Raw genomic sequence first — 7,494 nt, 5'->3', positions numbered from 1 at the left:
TGTTTCAGTGGGGGAAAATTTCAAGAACAGGGATCATAATTCCATTACGTCTTAAGTTACTTATGGAGAGGGATAAGAATAGTCTCGTGGGAAGAGTAATTACCACAATATTAAGCCAGAACTAGGGAACGGAGATTGGGGGGGTAAATCCACATCTGTCATGTGGGAATTTTTTAAAGACAATATGATTAGAGTTCAGAACAAGCATGTGTGAAGTGGAGATGGGTTGTGATAACTAACGATCTATGCAAGCTGTACAGGTGTGTCTTACAGCCTGTGCTGAAGCGTTTACATATATGTGAGTCAAGATTGATAATGATTGCTACTGGGTATATAATGGTGACGAGCTGTATTGAGGAATGACCGAGGAGGGTGACGTAATTAGAGGGATATGGCATTTGAGGAAGCATTCACTGACCCCGATCATTCAGTGTGATTATTAAACTCATGGTATTACATCCAGCTGTTTGAGGGTAAGTTCCATGTATTGCTTTTCTTTATTTGATCACTCTCTGTGACTGACTGTTTCCATAACCCTTGTTTTCACATGCCTTGTTATCCTGCTGTACTGCTGTGAACAATGTGCACCTTTCCTCCTTTCCACCTCCTTAGCTCGAGCTCGCGTACAGCATTGAAAAGCTGGGAGTTTGCTCTTTTTCATGGTCAATCTTGCTCCTCTCTTTCTTGGTTCAGTTGCAATTGTGGAATGACAGCCCCCACACCCACTCCCTCCACAAGCACAGTCATTATAGAGGACGTGTCTTTCAGCAATGGTTTAGAACGGGCAGATTGAAAGAAGTCACTGCACACAATGACAACAGCTCAAAGTTTATTCTGTCAGCTAAACCTTTCTGAGTTTCGGAAAGTAATATCAGGAATACAGCCTGACTGACAATTTCCAAATCAATCCTGTCTGTCAATCCGACTCTCAACACAGATGCTTCCAGACCTCCTGATTATTTCCAACATTTTCTGTTTTTACTGGATCTTGTTCATTGCATTTCATCATATCTGTGTTCATTCACAAAGGGTGTGTCAGATCAAATTTTGGGACTCATGGCTTCAAAGCAAGTAACCAAATTCTAAATATTCTACAGAGGTATTTGAAATGACTGCATTTCTATCCTTTAATGTGGGCATTCTACGGATTGTACCAATGTAAAATTAATTTTATATCAAGATAGAGTCTACAAAGACATATACTTGTACTTCATTATATTTTAAATGATGATTCCAGGAGAAAGGACTTCACGTGAATGTACTTTGCTTTCTTTATCCACTCACTGCTCTTCTTCGGAATCAGTGACAATCCCATCATCAATAACAATATCTTGTTCATCATTCATTTCATCTGAGGTAAATGTAAATTAGACAATTATAAATTCAGAAAATTCACAATGTTTTAAGCAAATTAAATGTATGAATCTCACAGATTCCAGTGGAGTTTAGAATAGAACTAGATTTGCAACCTCTAACATGTCAGTGATATCCAGAGAGGATATGAGTGATTAATATGTGGGGATGACAGAATGAACACAGGAATGCATTCATCAAGGTCCAATAAAAACAGAAAATGCTGGAAAGCTTACTTGGCAAACTGCGATAAAATGTGTCCCCTGATTCTAGATCATTATGATCCTAAATTAAATGAGAAAAGTGTGGTATTATTTGGTTAAGAACCAGAAAGCTTTCTTTTTAAAAGTAGAAAGACTGATGTTTGGGTCAAATGGAATAAAGGCACAAGATTACATGGTTTGAGCCAACACTACATTGCAAGAAAACTTGGAATTGGTCTACAATCTGCAATCCATGTACAAATTAATTCTTCAGATCTAAAGGTGACATCTGGTAAATGTGGATAATACATTGCGACTAATGACCACACAGTCCACATCAAATAGCAACTGTGGCCAAGACAGACTCCATTCATTATTCAGTAAGGCAGAAGATGAGTGTTCTTCCTCCAGGCGTCAGGTGGTTAGGGTTTGGCAATGGAGATGGCCCAGGATGTGTATGTTCTTGGGCCAGGGACTTTCATGCCGGAGAAAATGTTCAGTTTGTCCAGGGAAGCGTTTTGAAACCACATGTAAATATTCCAATGAGGGAAGAGTCCGTATTGGGTCTTATACTGGAGAATGAGCCCAGCCAGATGATCCATGTTTCAGTGGGGGAGAATTTCAGGATCAGGGATCATAATTCCATTACATTTTAAGTTACTTATGGAAAGGGTTAAGAAAAGTCTGGTGGGAAGACAATATTCGGCCAGAGCTAGGGAACGTAGATTGGGGGCGGCTGTTAGAGGGTAAATTCACATCTGTCATGTGTGAATCTTTTAAAGACCATGTGATTAGAGTTCAGGACCAGCATGTCCCTCTGAAAATGACGTATAAGGATGGCAAGTTTCGGGAAACTTGAATGACAGGAGAAATTGAGAGCTCAGCCAAAACAAAAGGAAGCATCTGTAAGGTTTTGGAAACTGAAGATGGACAGAGCCCTTGAACAATAAAAGATAGCAGGAAAGAACTTAAACAAAGAACTAAGCAGGTAAAAAGGGGCCAAGAAATGTCTTTGGCAAACAAGAACAAGGAAAATTCCAAAGCATTTTATACATACATAAGGAACAAGAAGGTAGCTAATGAAAGGATAGAGGAGTAAAGAGAGAATTTATCCATGGAGTTGGGGAAGTGCGAGAGATTCTGCAATGGCTTGTTGGTCAAGGAGTATGATTCACACTTTGGGGACTGTACATTGCAGACATGTGAGAGATCCTTGGGTCTCAATTCCAGACGAGTCCAGATTTCTATGGGCAGCAGGTTGGCTCAGTGACAAGTACTGCTGCCTCAAATCGTCAGGCACCAAGTTCAATTCTAGGCTCGGGCAACTGTGTGTGCTTCAGATACACAAGCTAATTGGATTAGTCATGGTAAATGCAAAGTTACAGGAATGGTGTGTCTCTGGGTGGGATGCTGTTGGGAAGGTCAGTGTGGACTTGTTGAGATAAATGGCCTGCTTCCACATTGTAAAGATAGAATGAAATATTTTGCATCAGTATTCACAAAGGAGAAGGACATGGTGGAGGTTGAGGTTTAAGAGGTGTATGTTGACTTTATGAGGTATGTCAACAGAAAAAAGCAGGAGGTGTTGGGTGCTTTACAAAGCATTTGGGCAGATATGTCCCAACGATGTGATGGAATCTATCACAGAATGCTGAGGAAGGTTGGTGAGGAAATTGTTGGGACGTTGGATGAAACCTTTGTTCTCCGGGTCACAGGAAATGTCCCAGAGGACTTGGAGAGGAGCCAATGTTGTTCTTTCGCTTAAGGATGGCAACAGAGATAATCCAGGCGGCACAGTGGTTAGCACTGCTGCCTCACAGCACCAGAGACCCGGGTTCAATTCCCGCCTCAGGAGTTTCCACATTCTCCCCGTGTCTGCGTGGGTTTCCTCCGGGTGCTCTGGTTTCCTCCCACAGTCCAAAAATGTGCAGGTTAGGTGAAATGGCCATGCTGAATTGCCCGTAATATTAGTAGAAGGGGTAAATGTAGGGGAATGAGTCTGGGTCGGTTGCGCTTCGACAGGTCGGTGTGGACTTGTTGGGCCGAAGGGCCTGTTTCCACACTAAGTAATTTAATAACCTCTAACATGTCAGTGATAACCAGAGGTTACTGAAGGGGATATGAGTTATTAATATGTGGGGATGAGAGAATGAACACAGGAATGCATTCATCAAGATCCGATTTAAATCAGAAAATGCTGGAAAGCTCACTTGGCAAACTGCGATAAAAACGTGTCGACCTGATCCTAGATCAGTGTGCCCAACTTACTTTTCTCATTGCATTCAGGATCATAATGTATGTTATGATTTGGTTAAGAACCAGAAAGTAGAAAGACTGAAGTTTGGATCCAAAGGGAATAAAGGCACAAGATAGCATGGTTTGAACCAACACTACATTGCTAGAAAACTTGGAATTGGTCTACAATCTGCAATCCATGTACAAATTAAGTTTCATATCCAAAGGTGACATCTGGTAAACATGGATAATACATTGTGACTATTGACCACACATTCCTCATCAAATAGCATCTATGACCAAAACAGACTCCATTGATTACTCAGTAAGGCAGAAGTTGAGGCATTCTTCATTCAGGCAACGGGTAGTTAGGATTTGGCAATGGAGGCGGCTCAGGTCCTGCATGGACTTGCGGAGTGGAAGTTGGCGTTAAAGTGTTCAGCCACGAAGTGGTGGGGTTGGTTAGTGTGGGTGTCCCAGAGATGTTCTCTGATATGATCTATAAGTTGGCATCCTGTCTCCCCAATGTACAGAAAACCACATTGGATGCAATGGATATAGTAGATGACATTTGTGGACTTACTGGTAAATTTCTGTCAGATGTGGAAGGATCCTTTGGGGCCTTGGATGCAGGTGAGGGGGGACGTGTGGCCACAGGTTTTACACTTCTTGCAGTGGCAGGGGAAGGTGCCAAAGATGGGTTGTGGGCAGGTGGGGGGTGTGGTTATGATAAGGAAGTTGAAGAAAGAATTATCTTTCTGACCATAGAGCAACCCAGAAGGCTTCCTTCTTCGAAGACCGCAATTTTCCCTCCCACATGGTCAACAATGCCCTCCAGCGCATCTCCTCCACTTCCCGCACCTCCGACTCCACCCCTTCCAATGCATCCTCTCATGCCATCCCAACCAGTACCCTTCCACTGACACCCTCATTCACCTGGCTGAACTGGTCCTCACCCTCAACACCTTCTCCTTCCAATCCTCTCACTTCCTCCGAACCAAAGAGGTAGCCATGGGCATCCGCATGGGCCCTAGCTATGCCTGCCTCTTCATCAGGTATATGGAACAATCCATCTTCCACAGCTACACCAGCACCATCCCCCACCTTTTCCCCTGTTACATCGATGACTGTATCGGTGCTACCTCATGCTCCCACAAGGAGATTGAACAGGTCATCTACTTCACTACTGCTTTTCACCCCAATCTCAAATTCACCTGGACCACCTCAGACACCTTCCTCCCCTTCCTGGACCTCTCCATCTCCAGTGACCGACCAGCAAGAACATCTACTACAAACCCACCCACAGTTGCCTGAATTACACTGTGAATAAAGTGAAGTGAGTAGTCATGCAGTTCTTGAATTTCCAGAAGGTATTCGATACGGTACCAAAAGAAAGGTTATTCTGCAAAATAGAAGCTCTGAGTATATAGCATGGATAGAAGACTGGCTGGCTGGCAGAAAACAGAGAGAATGCATAAATGAATCATTGTCCAATGGGTAGGATGTGATGAGTGATGGCCTGCATGGGTCGAGGCTGGACCTCAACCTTTTACAATTTACATCAATGACTCAGAGGAGAGGAACAAAATCATGGCACCTAAATTCTCAGACAACTCCATGATAGGTAGGAAGGTATGTTGTGAAGAAGGCATAGGGAAGTTACAAATGGGAATGGGTTGAATGAACAGGCAAACATCTGGCATGTAAAATATTATTTGGGAAAATGGGAAGTGGTTTTCCTTTACAGTAAGAATTAAAAAATAAAAGTATTTTACTGAATGGAGAACAACAGAGATTTGCGAGTTGCAGAATAAGTTACGTGTTCTGGTGCATGAGTTTGGAGGGAAGAAGTGAGGACTGCAGATGCTGGAGATTAGAGTTGACAGTGTGGTGCTGGAAAAGCACAGCAGGTCAGGCAGCATCCAAGGAGCAGGAGAATCAACATTTCAGGCATAAGCGCTTCATCGGGATTGGGTCATTAAAGTTTACGATGAAGGTACAGCACAAAATCACTAAATGCTATCCTTTACTACAAGAGGAATTAAACATTTTGATTTGATGTGATTTATTGCTGCCACGTGTATGTAAGTACAGTGAAAAATGTTGTTTTGCTAGCTGTGCAGGCAGATCATAGCATTTGCGTCTGTTCTGGAGATCTTAGTCTAACTTCTCCTGAGTCCTGCAGTCTTACCTCCTCCTCTAATTCAGGTTTTCTATTTTTTTCCCTCTAACTATTCAACCACCCCCCCAACACCATTTAATTTAAAGCTCTGTCTACAGCTCCAGTTACACAATTCCTTAGGTCTCTGGTCCTAGCACAGCTCAGATGAAGAGCATCCCATCAGAACAGATGCCTTCTTCCCCAGTGTCTCATGAATTCATGAACTCAAACTCATTTCTCACAATCTTTGAGCCACGCATTGACCTGCTTAATCTTATTGACCCTGTGCATTGGAAGTGGTTCAAAGCAGGTTGACTAGGTTGTTACCTGGAATTAGTGGGTTGTTTTGTGAGAATAGCTTTAACAGGCTGCAGTTGTTTCCATTTGAGTTCAGAAGAGTGAGGGTTGACTTAGTTGAAGCATATAAGATCCTGAATTTAATATAAGATTTGACAGGGTGAGCATGGATATTTCTTTCCCCAGGGGGTGAATCTAGTGCTCATGGTCTGTTATAGCCAATCATGCTTTCTCTACATTAGGCTTAAAACAAAAAGATCCATCAATCAGGTTTCTTTTAACACATAGAAGATTATTGATTTATTATACGGTGAAACATGTACAATGAAAATGTCTAACTGTTCATTCTAAATACTTACCTCTCTAAAGCACCCAAACCAGACATCAAGCTGTTGTCTCGTCCCAACAACTTATCCATTAAACAAAGGAGGGCCCAGACAGAAAGGCACTATGTCCTGCTCACACAAAGAAACTAACAGTAGCCAACCATCCAAATGACTGACAATGTTTCAAACTATCAAGTGAGCCTTCCTCATTAGCTAAAACTAAAGTACCAGAAAACCATCTGTAAAAGTACAAAAACAAGGTTCACCTTCAGACTGAACTCTCACATCTTCTGGGGACCTTCCAAGGCATGGCAAAGGACAGAGACCAACTAATAGACAAAGCAGCTTCACAGTTCTACAGACAGAGACGAGGGAGTGTAAGCGATTGCATGATACTCGGGAAGGAATATAATCTTAAGGGGCCAAATAGGATAAAAAATATATGGTTTATTATTAAACATTATTGTAATTTTGTTCCTAATAAAAATATGACTGATTTGCGTTGGCACTGGCTTGTATTCGTATTGATTTGAAGGCTTTGCTGTTTTGGGATACCTTGGCAAACAGTTTATAACATTCTGGTTGGAGTTGTTTAATTTATTTAAGGAGAAATTAGATAACACTGATAAATACCATGACAGCATGGTGAAACTAGGTGTGTCCATTTTTCATCATGTGTTTACAGGATTGGACGTATAAATTGGGAGGATATGACTAACATGTAACTAAATTTAATTGAAAATGTATAGAAATGCTGTACATGACGAAGAACACCAAAATGTTCAATGAACACTGTTCCAGGAACCTTTCCCATGTTGCAATATAAAGAGCTCTGAATAAAAATCAATTCTCTTGCTAAATATTGAACTCAATTCTTCTCTTTGACAACCTTTCCCCAACAATTGGCACTGTGAGCAAG

At 41.8% G+C, this 7,494-nt stretch overlaps 1 protein-coding gene across 1 annotated transcript in view; it reads left to right on the top strand.

Moving 5' to 3' along the window:
- The first annotated feature begins 410 nt into the window (after positions 1-410).
- Positions 411-7,494, top strand: part of LOC122555271 (NXPE family member 3-like) — a 69,325-nt gene continuing 62,241 nt past the window's right edge. Inside the window, exon 1 of the mRNA XM_043701096.1 lies at positions 411-473. The gene's annotated coding sequence lies outside the window, so the exon portion shown is untranslated. The remainder of the gene's footprint in view (positions 474-7,494) is intronic.

This window comes from Chiloscyllium plagiosum, chromosome 12, assembly GCF_004010195.1.
Source record: "Chiloscyllium plagiosum isolate BGI_BamShark_2017 chromosome 12, ASM401019v2, whole genome shotgun sequence".
Classification (NCBI taxonomy): domain Eukaryota; kingdom Metazoa; phylum Chordata; class Chondrichthyes; order Orectolobiformes; family Hemiscylliidae; genus Chiloscyllium; species Chiloscyllium plagiosum.
The sequence above is the reverse complement of the archived record's forward strand: the minus strand, read 5'-3'. Positions and strand labels throughout refer to the sequence as shown.